Consider the following 16,569-nt stretch of genomic DNA (forward strand, 5'->3'; position numbering starts at 1 on the left):
TTCTCTGCAGATCATGGTTGTTAACGCTTATGATATGAATTCACTCCATAAATGAGGAAACTGAGGCTGGAAGAAGTTACATAAACCCAAGGTCATGTGGCAACTATAGATTCTGGATTTGAACCTAGACAGACCAGCTCTTAACCCCTGCATTGTGCTGCACTTAAAGCTAATGGGATACGCAAATACATCCTTGTAAAACACTGAAAAATGACCACTGAAACTAATGCTCTCTTTGTTTCCCTCTCATGCCTGTCACAAATTAATTAATTTTCCATTTAAATGAAGGTGAAAATAAGAGAAGTTTAATTCTTTTGATAATGGTTAAAGAGGCAAGGAGCCTAGGGGTTAGGAAAACAATCTCTGGAACCACACTCCTGAGTACAAAGCCTGGCTCTGCTGCTTAGTTGCTGTGTGACCTTGAGTAAGTCACTTAACCTCTCTGTGCCTTATGTTCTTCATTTAAAATGGGAATACTAATAGCACCCCCTTCACAGAATTTTGAGGAATAAATGAGTTGATGCCTATAGTCATTTAGAACAGATCCTGGCATCAAATAAGCATTCAGAGGTCATTTTTATTAACACTGTATTTATCCAAAGGCTAGCCACTCTCCTTTTAAAGATATGAGATAAAGACTAAAGATAAGTAGACACTAACACGACCAGATACAACTTTACCAACACCCTGATACAACTTTACTAACACCCTTGAGAGACCTCATTTGTTTCATTTTATTCCCCTGAGAACAGAGTACAGATTTGTAATTCTGGTTAGAAGGTTCTGTCTATTTAGAGGCATTCGTTGTAAGCAGCTTGCAAGGATGAGCTTGAGAAGCAAAAGATTTCATTTAAATGAATAAATCTTGGCAGGGGTGGGGGGCGGGGAGTGGGGAATTTTACATCTTTGGATTTGTGTTTCTCAGACTTCACTCACAAATTCTGCCAAACCTGGCTGCCAATTTTGCTAGTAATTACCTGATGGACTTGATTCTAAAACATTTTTGTCTTAAGGAGTAAAAATGTATAAAACTATTTGTTTGAAATGCTTGTTCTATCTTTTTCAAATGCACGATAAAGAGAACTCTAAAGCAAAAAAATGTTCATACACATTTTATGTTAACGTGGAAAGGGTACACACCCCATTGCAAACAAGAACGCCCTTCAGAGACTAACAGATTCTTCTAGAACGTGTAAAATCCCAAGACTGTGGCTCCCTAAAGAACAGTCAGGGATATTTACAGGGGCAAGTAACCTTCACTGCCACCCCTTTCGTTGAACACTTCTGGGGGTGGGTGCAATTTCATGATGCCCTAAGAACACCACTCTCTGATGTGCAGACTGTATTCTCATTATTAGTGTACTTAAGTTGTGTAACAAATCTGAAATAGACAGCATTTTCCCCAGGAACTGAAGAGTATGAGGCTCATAGGACTCGAGTGATCAGCCCGATGTCACACAGAAGGTGAGCAATGGAGTGGGGAGTCCATCCTCCGCTATCCCCAACAACTTCCCTGGTTGGCGAAAAACTGCAGAGGTTCTTAAAGACCGTCACCTAGAGAAAGATGTCACAACCTACTGCCTTTATGTTTTCCATTTGATGTTCGAGAAAGAGTCCATTCATTCTGTGGCACGAAGGCTTAGGCTTATTGAGGATGAAGGATGCTACTGAAATGTCAGAATCAACCATAAATGACCTCAACCGTAAGTAACTGTGGGTCAGGGAGAAGTCTTTGAGATGTCTGTGTGCTTGTTCTAGAAGAGCTGCAGGTCGTGTAGAAGAATCGGCCTGTGCTTTGGGTCAGAGAGACCCGGAAGGGAATGTCACTGGGCAGAGACTTGACCTGTCCCCGCTTCAGTTTCTCCATTTGTTAAATGGATACACATATGTAATGTAATATTTGTTGTTGTCGAGAGGATTAAATGAGCTTTGTGAAAGTTTGACACATCACTCCTGGGAGAGACTTTTAAATCCACTTCTTCTCTCTCTAATTCTCCTCCCTGAATATTGAAATTATTTTGATTCAGAACTCTCAGATAAAGGCATACCAGTACACTTTAACTTTTCAAAGTTCTAGAAGTCTGGGGAAGTTTCATTCATTAGATAATAACACCAAGTCAAAATACCCATTGAGATTGCTAACACTTATATGCCCATAGATTTTTTTATATCCATTCTGTGAATGGGGAAACTGAGGCAAGGCTGGATGTGACAGAGCTGGGATCTGAACCCCGGCAGTTGGGCTCCTGAGTTCCAGCTCTCAATGATACGCTCCACCATCTGCAAATCTGGCGAAGACTAGGATTTAGACTAGGTTAGTTCGTCAGCATGTCAGATATGGACCATTCTGAGTGGGTACCATTCAAAGCTGGGGTTAGGAGGGGGCCATGCGTCTTTGGCAGGATAAAGTAGCAGGAGAAAAATGAGAAAACTTTTGTTTTTCTTTTTCAATTCATTAAGGTTCATTGGGGTGAGCAAGAACCTCATTTTTTTTTCTTCCCATGACTTCCCTTTTATTTTAACGGGGAAACGTGCATTTCAAAGACTGCTCAATAGCAGCGTTGAAGTCTCAAGTTCAATCACAATGTCCCCATTGTGGCTGGGGGACTTCTTGGCCTTTAAGCTTGGGTTATAAAAATTTGGTCTGAGCCCAAAGTCTGGCTTTAATAGAATATTTTAATTTTGTTTAATGAATATTATTTTAAATCTGTTTGGCAGTTTTAAAATGTGTTCTTTTATTTTCAAATTAAAATTTACTAATGTTCAGTACTTTCTTGAGGGTGGGGGTACAGCAAGGAGTGGGGGTGATAATAATACAAGCTACCATTTATTGAGTGCTTACTATGTGCCAAACACCCTGCTACGTGCTTTATATGTATGATCTCTTTTAACCCTCACAGCCACCAGGGAACAGCAGTCCCATTGCCATCACTATCTAGGAAGTTGAGGGGGTCAGCCTCCAGCCCACTGAGATGGCGTAGCTGGTGAGTGGTGGACGTAAGGCTGAGTTCGGAGTCTGCACTATTAAAACTGCCCTGCATTCTCTTGATACTGAAAAATGACTTGACTGACCAATAGCTGAAAGGCACACACTGGCCCAGTGTGCAATTCCCTGTAACCTCGGCTGGCTTGAGCATAATAGCTGTTTTATTGAGCATTTATTGATGCGGGCAGGCATTATAGCAAAGCGAAGTATTTTCAAAGTATTTTTGATGTATCACCTTATTTAAATTCTTGCAAGGGGCCTTTGACGCAGTTATAGAGTGGAAACTGAGACTCAGAGGGCCTAAGCCATTTGCTTAGGGTCATGCAGCTTGTAAATCGTCATCATTAGCATCATCATCATCATCATCATCATCATCATCATTGAGTAACCAACATTGATATAAATCATACTATTTGCCACATACTATTCCAAACACTTCATGTTTATTAACTTGATCTCTACAATAACTCTTTAAGGATGGGGGATTATCTTCCACCCTATTTTACAGATGAAGAAACTGAGGCACAGAAATGTTTGGTACCTTGCCCAAACTTAAATAGTTGGTTAACACTAAGCAAGGATTTGAACCTGAACAGCTTGGCTCCTGGGTTCATGCTCTTAATTTCTAGGCCGTAAATCAGAGCCAAGGCTTAAACTCTGGAAGTCTGACTCCCCCAACTCCTAACTCTTCCCCTACTACCTCTAAAGGGAAAACAGAGGCTGTCATCTGTCTGAGGCAAGGAGTGGCCCTGACACAGTTCTAGGCACAGAAGCCAATGTATAGCTTTTATTGAATCGGGCATGGCTTCTTTGGGCGAGGGGCCACAGAACTGGACCTTTTACTCCATCCTGCTTGAACACTGCAAAGCTCAATAAATCATCACTGCCCTCCGAATCCCCAATGAGAAAGAAGAGGCAGTGGGATATCGGTGAATATACACTGACATTCTGCTATCGGAGTGCTGGACTGGGTCCTTCTTGCCTCTGGATCCCCGGTAACTAGCCCAGGGCCTAGAACACAGCTCAATAACTACGGTTGAACAAATGAGTGAAAGAATGAATGCATTTGTAATTTTCTCCCATCACACGTAATATCAGGCCTGTAGGAGGCACCGGAGAAATAACAAATCGGTGAAATGGTATATGCAATGTCCCAAGCACATGTTCTTCCTTGTCAAGAAAATTTATCTTGTCATATTGCAATAGCTCAGGGGTCAGCAAACTTATTCGGTATGGGGCAAGATAGAAAATATTTGAGGCTTTTCAGGCCATGTGATCTCTGCAGTAACTACTCAACGCTGCAATTTTAGGACGAAAGTAGCCACGGGCAATAGCTCAGACCAGCTAACCGTAGCCAGCATTTCAATAGATTCTAACTCTAAACTTTCATTAATTCCTACAAAGATAGGCTGGAGATTCTGTGAGAATCAGCAGACGTCTCATCTCTGAGCCTAACTTTTGTACCTGATCATTGGTTAATAATCCCAAGTTAAAACCAGTGGAGACTGACTTTAAAGTCCAGCTCTCCAAGGCAGACATGTAGAAGAAATGTAACTTTTACACACCAGAGGGACAGGTTGGATATCCTGGCGCTTGCTTAGGAGTCAAAAATGGGGTTCAATCCTGGCTGTGACACAAGCCATGTAACCTTGAACACGTTACTTCCCCTCCCTGAGATTCAATTTTCTCATCTGTAAAATAGGGATGATAATAATAATAATAATAATAATAATAATAATAATAATAGCATATTACATCTAAAGCTATTTGGAGACAAAAATATAAGTATTCACATAGTACAGTGCCTGGCACATAAATAAGTGTTCAATAAATATGGGCTACTTATTATTTCCAAACAAGTTGTGCTTTCTGAAAAACAAAAAAACGAATTCACTAAAAATAAGCACCAAAAATGATAGCAAAGCTGTAGGAAAAGACAACATTTACAAAATCAGCTTTCTAAAGACAGTCCGGCAAGGCATTCCAGGGGTCCCAGGGTGTCAGAAAGCTCTCCACTTTAGAATAAACCACTGTAAATCCATGCCCACCCCCGGCAATTTCTCTACCCACCCCCACCCTTCAAAAATCTTCCTTCTCTGTGTTTTGGGTCACTTTGCCTTTCGTGTTGGTGGCAGAGCAACGCGGAACACATTCAGAGAGTTTCAGATGTTTGTTGAGTTTAAGACATTCTTGCTCCCCTCCTACCCCTCTCCCCTCCACACCCCAACATTGTCTCCAGGGAGTATGGTGTCTTTAGCAAGAGGGGAGCTCAGGCCCCTGGCAGACTGGAGGTAAATAATCTTCTCGGCTCCATTCTTACTCACGACTGGATGGGGCCAAAACTCTGTTTACAACACAAGGAGCAAGTCACAACTTGTTATGCCACATGACACCATCTGAACTGGCAGGCCACTGTTTCCTGCTCCTGTACCAGTCACACAAAAGGCCAGAGGTGCAGGAGTCTGCCCCCTGTGCTCCTTCTTCCCCCGCCAATCCTTTCCCAGTCAAGGAGGACATTCGGACCTCTGCTGGAGAGACAAATGTTTCTTAGAACAGCCAGAAACAAAAGCCTCCGTACGTGCAAATAATACACACCCACGAAAGACAACCTCTCTGCAACAACGCCCTGTCTCTCCTAAGAGGTTTCCTCCCTACATCGACCTTCCATCAGCACATGGGTTGGTACCAAACTCAGGGACACAGTGGCCACTCTCTCTGTCTCTCTGTGTTTCAGGGAGCTACCGAATCAATGAAGTCCTAACCCTTTGTACTTATATGTTGCACCCCAAATACGAAAAACACATACATGTTCACAGGAATAAAAAATTGTTTAGGGCACTATTAATACCTTCACTACGAAGTTACTGCAGGAAGAGGATGGGAGGTGGAGAAACTGACCAGAAGAAACTCGAGACATTTTCGACCTCTGGCTTCCGCATAGTTAAACACCAGGAATGAAACATCTGCTTTGGAGCAGGGGGTGGCCCAGGACCTGCTTTTCCTCCTGAACAGGGAGAGGGGTGATTGACGAGACGGGATTTCCAACCTTCCTATCTCACTTTACCCCACGAACATCTTCGATTGTCCTCAGAACCCAAGTCGAATCGGGATTTTTCAACCATGGGCTCCAAAATCCCATTCCTGTGTCCACTTCGACTAAACACATCTATCAGGCAGGAATTTAGACTTGGCCGAGGTAAGGAGAGCTGGTGGTTTTCGCCCTGTTTTGGTGACCTTCATAGGGCTTATTTATGCACTTCAAGCTCATGACCTAATACATATTGGTTTGGCTTCTCTTCTCATAATAGCAGCCTGTAAAAAGCTTTTGAGAATTCCCTGTGTTTTCTTATTTTGGGTCAAGAAAATAAAATCGATATCTAAGTACCCTTTTAAAAAAAACGGTCTGCACAATCTAAAAATTTGGAACGTTTCCACTAGGGCTAAGGATATCTCTTAAAGCCTCGAAAATCATCGAAGTTATTTTTAAGGTGAGGTATTTGGTAACGGCATATGTGAGAATTAGCTAAGAGGGACTTTTTGACATAAGTCAAACAATGACATTTAAAACTCACGTTAAAGCAATTACCATGCGGAATTTTCCGTGTTTTTCCCATTTCTTAAACAGAAGTGTATATGTTTTCAACATAGTTTCCTGCTGTAATTTTCTTTCTTGGCAAACCCACATCTTACCATGAAACCTAAAGTATGCACGCTACAGAAACAATAATGGTTGAAACAGACTCGGCTGTCTCAGGCATGATGTTTCTTTACAAAATTAAAATGTCTTTTGGCTAACACACTGTATGTTTCGGTTATAAAAGACGATTTTTGGGAGATGGCTCGGAAAGAAAGGGGAACCGACAGACTGAGTTGATGCGAGACAAAAGTTAAGTTGCTATATTCATACGGTAGTCAGACCCTCCAGTTCCTCATTCTTTGGGGGGAAAAAGATGTCGATTTTATCACTTTTCTTAAGCTAAATTCACAAAGAGTTGACGACTCTCCTCAGAATGACTGTGAGTAAGATACATACGGACGGATATGTTACAACTGAGAACACACGGATTTTTAAAATCTAACTTTACTAGACGCTCAAAAAGAAAAGAGGGGGGAAAAAATCCAGTACCACTGAAATCACACTTTTTCATGTTATTGACACGATGCTATTAATACTAAAAGACAACATAATTTCTAACTTTTTTAAAAATACTTCGTTCATTTAAATATGCCTAAATTAGTATTATCAGGTCAAGACAATTGGCCACAGGCACATTCTCAAAACTGGTAAGAAGTAAACCCGTCTCCCTGGCTAGTAGTTCAGCTAAGTTCCTCTTGTAAATGTCTCCGTGTATCTGAACGCAGAGGCAGAATTTTCAAAGAAGTCCGGGCAGAGCACAGATGTGCCCTAACTAGTATCATCAGATGGGTGATGACAGGGATGACGAAGCCCGAGTTATAGACCCCGGACTGTGAGCAGAGACCCTCTCATCCATCCTGCCAGGCTGCATCCCAAAGTGGGGGCCCTCGCAGAGCCTCCCGACTCTCAGCCCGCCTGTCCCAGATTCAGGCAACTGATGGCCTCCTCCCTTAACCTTCAAAGTGGCAAAGAGAAATCATTCTGGTTACCTGACTCTTGGAACCACCTGTTCCATATTATTCTTTGCTCTCCAAATGTTTATAATCTAACCCTCAAACAACCACCCACCCATAGCGATCCAGCACCTTCCAGTAAACTTGATTTGAACTGTCTACCGTAACATTTTAGGACCTTGCCACTGCCAGTAAATTTATTGACTCTTTTTAGGAACTGAAATGTGTGGTGTTATAGTATCAAAGGAAGAAATCAAATTAGCCCTTTTAAATAAACAGTCATTTTCCTTTACAGAACCAACCATACACAAGCTGCTAAATACCATGACTCATGGTTGTGTATTCTAAATACTTAATAGGATTTTTTTTCTGTTTGAAACAACAACAACAAAGAACATCAAGGCAGAGGCAGAAAATAATTGTGTTCCGTGCATTTAAAACCACCCAAATTCAGCATCTCTGTGCAAAGGGAACTAAGGAATGTTCTGTGAGCCGTTCATAGCACATGGGGAAGGCAGTCTGCAGAGGTCTGGAGGCCTAGATTCTGAACGCAGAACACAGGCTCTGTGGTCTCTCACGAGTCACTTGACTTGAGACTCAGTTTCCTTGTTAACAAAGTTGGAATAATAATAATAATAATAAAATACCTAACTCAAAAGGTTGTTGTGAAAATCCACCCTAAAAACATGTTAAGAGTAGACTCCACACCTAGCCTACAAGTAAGTGCTCCATCAATGGCAGCTATTGTCATTATTATCATTACATCAAGGATACAATTTGCAGATGGAGGGAAACGGCAAAGACGCCAATATTGATGAAAATGAGCAATAAATAAATAAATAAATAAATAATAAAAAGGAAGCAGCAAAAAAAAAAATTTAAAAGCCTGTGGGTTTTTTGTTGTTTGCTTGTTTTTTGTTTTCGTTTTTTTTTTTTTTTTGTCCTCTTTCTCCTAAAGACACATGGTGGGTACTTTCATACTTTGAAAGTGATTTTAAAACACATGCAATAAAGACTCAGTTCCTGCCCCTCTGATTCATTTACAGTGAGGCAAGTGGGTCTGTCTGAGCCAGTCACTCCAAGTATTTTCCCCCTGATGGAGGCGGGGGGGGGGGGGGGGGGGGGGGGGGGGGGGGGGGGGGGGGTCGTTATCCTCGGATTAGAAGAGGTGTTAGTCAAACACCATTAAGCCAGTTAAGATCTTCAAACAGCGAAAATGAAGCATTGTCTCAGGCGAATTCTCTGCTAATTGTTTCCCTACCAGAGCCTTCTTTTTTTGTTTCGTGTGTTTGGGGTTGTTTGGACTGCCACAAATGATGGGGGGTGGGGCGGGAGTGGACCATTCAAAAAGCTGTTATGATATGGGGGGCGGGGAGGGTTGGGGATCAGGGAGGAAGGAGGGGAGTGAGCGAGGCATTGTGGGGAGTGTGTGTGAGTGTATATGTGTGTTTTCTGCCAACAGGCTGTGTTTCCTCAACTCTAGGGTTAATTCTCTGTGAAGAGGTTCCGTGTGAGCAGAGCTCATCAACTCCCTTTCAGAGCGGTTAGCTAGGAAAAAAAAGGATTCTTCCACCAACAAAACCCAGTCTTGGCAAGAGTCAGAAGGTTCAGCCTTTGGAGGTAACTAAATAACCAGCCACTTCACCTCCACCAATCCCACAGATAAGGAGCACTACAGAATTAGGCGAATTTCCCCTTTATAAAAAAATCTCTGGGGAGGAGGTTCCCCTCTCCCCCAAGGAATTCATGTCAGGCCAGGCAACCTTGCATTTTATCTGTGCCTAGGTGAGAGGAAGCCCCCCCACACACACACACACCACCCTACACTCAAACACACACCACAGGACCCTCTGACCTGTGGCCACCACCTCATACTTATCCTCATACTTAAGCTTTTACTTCTTCCCCAAGCATTTTTATGCCAGGGAGGCCTGCCCAGCAAAGACAAAAGCCTACTCCAGTTGCAACTTCCACCTACCCCCCTTATAGAAGACAGTGTGCTGTTCGTGGATATTTAGGGAGAGGCAAATGTCTAAACAAGATATCCCTAGTCCCTTCATTTTGTTCCTGATAGCCCCGGGCTCTCTCTGCCGAGAGAGGCATCTGTCATGAGCTATTGGGAACCCCACTTATGCTCAATAATGGCCTGCGATTTTATTATACAAGGAGTTTATTGCTGGCCTAATTAGTTTCAAACTGGGTATTCCAGCTGAGGACACCTAAAAACATCTGGTAGAAGGAGCGAGAAGAAGTCCTCGTTCTGAGCTGGTGAAGGTTGGATTTCTACATAACTCTGGTCTCCTGTGCCGGACACAAGTTATCTTTGGAAAAGTAACTGAAAAAAATAATAATAATAAGGAAACGGTTTCTCCTTTGTGGGCAAGGAGTCATACTGTCACAGGGGGAACCAAAAACGTCTTAAAGGGAACGCGATTGGACTATTGTCTACTTTTTCACAAGCTGCGGGGATCTCGATAGCTCACTCAAACCTAATTCAAAATGTACTTAGCTACACCACAGAGTGTTTTTGCTAAGGACTTTTTCTTTCTACCAACAGCAGCTAGCATTTTATCAATTTATCCGTCTGGAACAAGGCTTGTGATCCCTCACAAGCAATTTAAAGCAGAAGCAACACCGCAGATTTGAAACAGCGTGTGTTGGGTGTTTTGGCCAAATGGTAATCCTATAACAACTCAGCAAATCATATCTCTTTATGATGTGTTTAATACCACACAAAAAGTATGAACAGGAGATTCTAAATTTAAATGATTAAAACATCTGTTTTCTAAAAATCCCAAAGTATTGGGATAACAACTTTTTGATTTGATTTTACTTCCTTTAATTATTTAATATTAGGAGAAGGATTTGTGTGTTTATACTCTCAGACACACAGCCACTACGCTAGGTGAGCTATTTCAAAATGGAGGAAAAATGCTAATTCTTTTAAGATAAAATAATAATTTGTGAAGCTTATGTTGCAAGAGAAAAATGAATTAACTACCATGTATGGGACAAATAAACTCATTAAAAAAAAGTTCAGGTCCTTTCAGATCTAGCCACTTTGGTCTAAATTGCAAACTTTTTCGGTTCCTCCAAAGGCAAGGAGATTTTGAATACAAACACGACTTTACGCTTAGTTACAACCATCGTCATTTGTTATATAAATTTATTATTAACTTTCCTTGGTCTGAGGATGTCTGTATTCAAGGAAGTATAAAGTTCAAGGGGTTTAAAGTTATGGAGGGAGGAAAGTTGGGGGTGGGGGTGTGGAATGAACATTTCTTGGGTAAAGGTGCGGGAAGATTTTTTTCACCAAGATTATTTTTAAAGGGAGGGTCCCTTTTCTCTCTCCCCAAATGGGACAGTCAAACGGCTACCAGCTAGCTCAGTGCTCATACTCTGGTGGTAGAAATTTCACTCAAGCAAGAAAGGAAGGGCTCGTGAAATTAATACAGTCGGTTTGAAATACAGCAATTGTCCGCTGGTCATAATTTCCTTTGGAAGGGCGCTCCCTAACTCAAACATAATTCAGCACTCAAATTCTTGCTTGATGTTTGTAAATCATTCTACCTCCGCTCTCTGCTCTGGCGAACAACTCCCCACTCCGATGGTCACTCATTTCACCGCGCTCGGTAATTAAAAGGTACCTCCAGCGGGGGTGATTTATACCTCAATGTTATATAAAAGGAAAAAAAAAGTAATTAAAGATTACATAGCATTTCGGGGAAAGGAGTAAGAAAAGAAAAATTGTGTCCATAAAAATGAGGCATCAGTCTTGCTTTTTAAAAATAATTCACAACGCAGCAGCGGGCACACTGTCCCCTTAGCCGAGGTAGCAGGGACGTCGCACGCTCAAGGCGCGTCGCCATCCACCGCTGAGAAGTGCACATGCAGGGTTTGTGATGTGAGTACTTTTACCAGTCAAGCTTTCTTGGTATTCTTTAAGTTCGTAAACTATTTATTTGGGGGCAGGAAATAGACTTAAGGAGCTAGGGCCAGCACGGCGGGTTAACCTCCAGACTGCACGCCTAAAAAAAAACAGTGCCATTCTCCACTTTCTCCCATTACAACAAAACCCTTATCTCCTAAGCATCCTTTGGATGCAAAGTTTTTTTTTTGAGTTTCAGCTCCAACTTCAGCAAGCATACAAAGCCCGGAGAGCTGGACCAGCGCAGGCCGAGCGCAGATAGACCTTAGAAAAGATAATGTAGCTACAAGGAGAAGGCTCAGCGGGCCGTTCCAGCCCCATCCAGCGGACCCCCACGTTTGCTCCTCGGTTACCCCGTAAACAGCGCCCAAGGGCATGAGTTGGGATCCCGGCTCCCGGTGCGTCTTCGGTCCGATAGAGGAAGCGCCCTCATCGCGAACCGGTTTTAAAACGAACCAAATGTAGTCAGCCCAGCCGCGTCTATACCGCCTGAGCGCCGTGCACTTGTCCCGCGCGCGGGAGTGCAAACTTCAGGGTCGTTGCCACCCCACCCCACTCCGAGCGTACGGGGAAACTGAGGCCCGGAGCCTGGGACGGGCTTTTCTCGAAAGAAGAGCTGTAGGCTGTCCCCTCTGCCCTCGTGCCTGAGGCGCCCTGGGAGGCCCGGGTGCGTCGATCCGGCCCGTGAACCCCCCGAGCGCCCCGACAGCTGCGGAGGCCCCCGCCGGGTGAGTGCCGGAGAGAGGCGCACGGCGCAAGGGTCGGCATGGGTCTCAGCGCGGCGGAGCCCCGCGGGCGGCCAGGGGTGGCCGCCGCGGGACGTACTCACCGAGCGCAGTGGAGAGGGCGCCCCGGCGCGGTGCCTCCGGACGGGCCGGCTGGCCGGCGCGGGTCCGACGCGGCGGGGCGACTGCGGCGGGCACGTTGCCGCCTCTGCTGCCGCCGCCGCCTCCGCCTCCTGGGCTGCCGCGGCCGCTGCCTGCGCGGGGAGGACCGGCCCCTTCCCCTCGCTGGGACAGGCCCTCCCTCTGCCCCCGCCCGGGTCCCCGCGCCGCTGCGTGGGCGCGTGGGCGCGTGGGGGCGCGGAGGCGCGGCGCTGGGCTCCGCGGGCGGACACCCCCGGCGGCTGGACGCGGGGCTCCGGCCTTTCAGCTGCCGCCGCGCTGCTCTGCGCCTGCAGCTCAGCCGAGCACGCTCGCTCCTGCCGGTCCTGCAGGAGGCGAGGGCCCAGCCTCCTCCCCACCCACCGACACCCCACACCTCCTCCTTCTGCGACCCAGGCAAGGCCCCTGAGAAACGGAAGACTGCTTAGCAGGAACCTCAACAATGGCACTGAATTCATTCATTCATCCACCCACCCACCCATTCATTCATTCATTCAACATATATTATCCAACATTTCCTATGCCAGGTATAGCACCTGGGAGATTCAGCTAGAACAAGACAGACTAGTTTTCTGCCCTCCCTGAATTACATTCGCTTGGGGAGAAAGACCATAAACAAACAATCAAGCAAAAAATCAAGGCAGAACTACTATGCAGGAGGAACACTATGCGCTGCGGCAAGGGGTCAGTGATTTTAGCCAGGGTAGTCAGAGGAGACCTCTCTGAGGAGGTGACACCTGTATTGTGAGCAAGTGCCATTACTGATGATCTCTGCGGGAGGAGAATTCAGGGAGCTCCTTTCACCCATTTTACAAATAGGGAAACTGAGGTCCTAAGAACTTAATTGACATAAGTCCTTCCACACTCACCCTCAAATTAAGGCACGTTATTCTCTCACGTCTACCTCGTTCACTCTTCCCCACAATAAACTGTCTTAGAGTCTAGGCTGCATTTTTCTCCCTCTCACCCACTTTCAAACGTTTATGAACCCTGTTGTGGGACACCCAAGATGTTTCCGTCCCAAAATAATACCAACCACTGCCATTCGTTAAGCTCAATAAAATACAGGATGCCCAGATAAATCTGAATTTCAGAAAAACAAGGAATAAGTTTTAGTATAAATATGTGCGATAGATGGTACATACTTACACTAAAGTATTTGTTGTTTCTGTGAAATTCAAATTTGATTGAGTGCCTTATATTTTTCTTTGCTAAATCTGGCAGCTCTGAGCCCAACCTTTTCTCATCTCCTTTAATCCCCAACAGAGACTGAAAGGTAAGAAGCTTTAATAAATGATCAAGTCTAAGTTCAAAGAAGGCAGAAAGTGGCTGGGCCAGGGCTGACATTCAGGTCCAGCTGACTCCAAAGCCTTTGAATTTGAGATAGACTATAGAGGCTTCAGCTCTAGTTGTGGGGTTACTGGGAGGCTGGTGAAATTTAAGCTCCTGAGCCCCTCACTTGCTGGGCCCCTTTTCGAGGTCCTGACAGGGGCCTAGAAATGTGTTCACGTGGTCCTTGCTCATGTAAAATTTACAAAAATCATTTGCTTCTGACATGTAGCAGCAATCAGCATAAACCATTGTCTCTTTCTGTTCAGATTCCCCAGTGTAGTACTTGACCTTGAGTAGGGTGGCATGGAGTGGCCACTGGTATTTTGGGGATCCAGCCAAAGGAAAGTCGAATTGGGACTTTGTGATGTTTGTGGTATCTTCCAGCTTTTTAACATCTGAATTTGTTGTGATGTCTTCTCTTAATTCAAAGAAATGTTCACTTTTGTACCTAGTTTTGGACTCATAATTTTGTATTCTTTTTCTTAAATAAAGTTTCCAAATTGTGTATGCAGCAGGCCCCATTATAGCTGGATGCGTCTCTGGTCATAGCTTATTCTGTCTCCTTTCTACTCTCAAAACTACAAACAAACGTATTTAGTAAGTACAGTTGTTCTCCCTTGAGCCAGGTAAGCCTAAGACCTATTGCTTTGGATGAAGATGACTCTTCTGCTTTCTAGATGCAGAACGTACATAGGTACTTGGCCTGGATTTTCTCATATCTAGAATGAGGATGATAGTACCTATACTGTATTATTATTATTGTGACAATTCACTGAGATCATGCTCATAAAACACTTTCTACTATGACTGTCACTGGCACTAGCAATTGCTCAACAAATATTATTACTGCACACACAACTCCACTTTTCATCACATCTTTGCAAAAAGCTCCAAGTCATTATCAATTGAGCGTCTTAATGCTCTCCAGAGGTGTTTAATTTATCTTGGCTCATGAGCCTTAATACAATGTTGTTTAAACAGTGGCAGTAAGCAGAATTATTTTTTTTTCCCTAAAGGAATAGAATGGAATAGACTAGAATAGGTTGAAATAAAAAAATACCAAGTGAATTTCATGCAATAAGAGTGTCTCTCTGTGTGTGTACAGGGTCAAGATGTGAAATGTGTTTCTTCTTGCAGATCATTGGGAAAATGTTGAAGAATGCTTATTAACTAAGGGTACTCTATGGAACACAAAGGGTTAATCTGTTTCCTTCCAGCCATTTACTTCTTCACCAGAATCTGGCCCATTATCTCATACATCACAGCCACACCCCACAACCCCCTGAGAGATCAACAGGAGGCAGGTGCTTATTAATTTTATTTTTTCCCTTCTCTTAGGGCACTGGTTCTCAACCTCAGCTGTACATTAGACTCTCCAGGGGAGCTTTTAAAAATCCCCATGCTGAGGCCCCACCCCAGACCAATTAAACCGGACTCTGGGGGAGAGACTGAGGCATCAGTATTTTTTAAAGCTCCCCTGGTGATTTCATGTGCAGCAGAGGGTGTGAAGCCCTTTCTTTGGGAGGATAAGGACTTGATCAAGTCAGATTCACAGCAGATAAGGTAAAGCTGAGACAGGATTCAAGACTCCCATTCATATTCAAGGCTGCTTAAAATCCAGTCGCCTTCCTGTGCAGGAGTGCCCCCTTTCTGTCCCTTTCTTTCCTTTGATTTCTTCTTAAGCATTTGGATTCATTTTATAATGACTAGCATAATAAACCCAGACAAAATCTGAAAATGCTAAACCATAAAGCAGAGTCTTTGGAGTGTAGACCACAGGCACGCCTACCCTGGAATAAAATAACTCCCTCTGCCCCCAGAGTCTTCCAAGCGAATGTCCTCTGAAGTCAGAAACCAGCCAACCTTGAAAACTACAAACTTCACAATGCGTCCAACATGTATATACATATCCTACAAGCACACATGTGTGTTCTCCATGCCAAATCATGCCTTATTTCTATACACATTCCTATCCCACCTGCAAAAATCTCCTCTATAGAAAAAGTACTCCATTTTTTTAATGCGTTCATTTAAACCTTGGCTCATTCCAAAAAAAAAAAGTATTTAAGGCAGCATGTGAAAACATATATATGGCAACAGAAAAAAGATACAAAACAAAACAAAACAAACGGAAAAAAAAAACAGTGAAGGGAAACACGGGGAGAAAAAGAAATGAAAGTTAAGGGTGAGGTTTGCATACAAAATGTAAGCTAGGGTGTACTGAACACTTGTCGGTGGTAGACTGAGACTCAGATGCTGAGCTTCCTGGCAGCCAATGCAAAGAGAAAAATGTAATCGATTCTATCAATGGCTTTCAACTTTATTTTATTCAAAAGTAACCATGTTGTGCTTGCATCAGCAGCACCTATACTGAAATTGGAATAATACAGAAAATATCAGCATGGCCTCTGTGCGAAGATGACACGCGAATTCTTGAAGTGTTCTATATTTTTATAGATAAATTAAAAAGAAAAAAAATCTTAGAAGCTCAGTATGAGAAAAAGAAAGTAAAGGATTCTAGACCCAACCTCATGCATCACATTTTCCTCCTGAAGGTAGTTGTAAAGAGTCTTGAAGGAACCTCCCCCCAGCCCCAAACTCAGCAGAGCCAAGATTGAAAGCCATAGATTTCAAAGTGCTTCACTGTGTTTATGATTCCTAATGCCTATGTGATAGAAACAAACAGAACTCCTGGAACAAATTAGAACTTTTCCTTATATTGGTCCAGGAGAGAAGTTGTCCCATGAGTCCTTACGGATGAGGAAATAGGTCAAACAGTGTATATGTGGGGGTCAGGCTTTTTGCTAACAAATGAAATATAAAATATCTCTTCACCCAAGAAAAAGGAA

The 16,569-nt window shown here is 43.6% G+C and overlaps 1 protein-coding gene and 1 non-coding gene across 3 annotated transcripts in view; one reads left to right on the forward strand and one right to left on the reverse strand.

The window, feature by feature from the left end:
• EYA2 (EYA transcriptional coactivator and phosphatase 2) overlaps nucleotides 1–12,388 on the reverse strand; it is a 207,942-nt gene extending 195,554 nt beyond the window's left edge. The window contains exon 1 of one of the 2 annotated variants that reach the window (XM_016121228.2): nucleotides 12,334–12,388. The gene's annotated coding sequence lies outside the window, so the exon portion shown is untranslated. The remainder of the gene's footprint in view (nucleotides 1–12,333) is intronic. The other variant, XM_016121227.2, reaches the window with a different exon arrangement.
• A 3,678-nt stretch (nucleotides 12,389–16,066) lies between these two features.
• LOC118610145 lies at nucleotides 16,067–16,173 on the forward strand. The gene has a single exon (XR_004953804.1). It is a non-coding gene; the product is annotated as a U6 spliceosomal RNA (small nuclear RNA).
• The last annotated feature ends 396 nt before the right edge of the window (nucleotides 16,174–16,569 follow it).

Source organism: Rousettus aegyptiacus, unplaced genomic scaffold (assembly GCF_014176215.1).
Source record: "Rousettus aegyptiacus isolate mRouAeg1 unplaced genomic scaffold, mRouAeg1.p scaffold_m13_p_12, whole genome shotgun sequence".
NCBI lineage: Eukaryota > Metazoa > Chordata > Mammalia > Chiroptera > Pteropodidae > Rousettus > Rousettus aegyptiacus.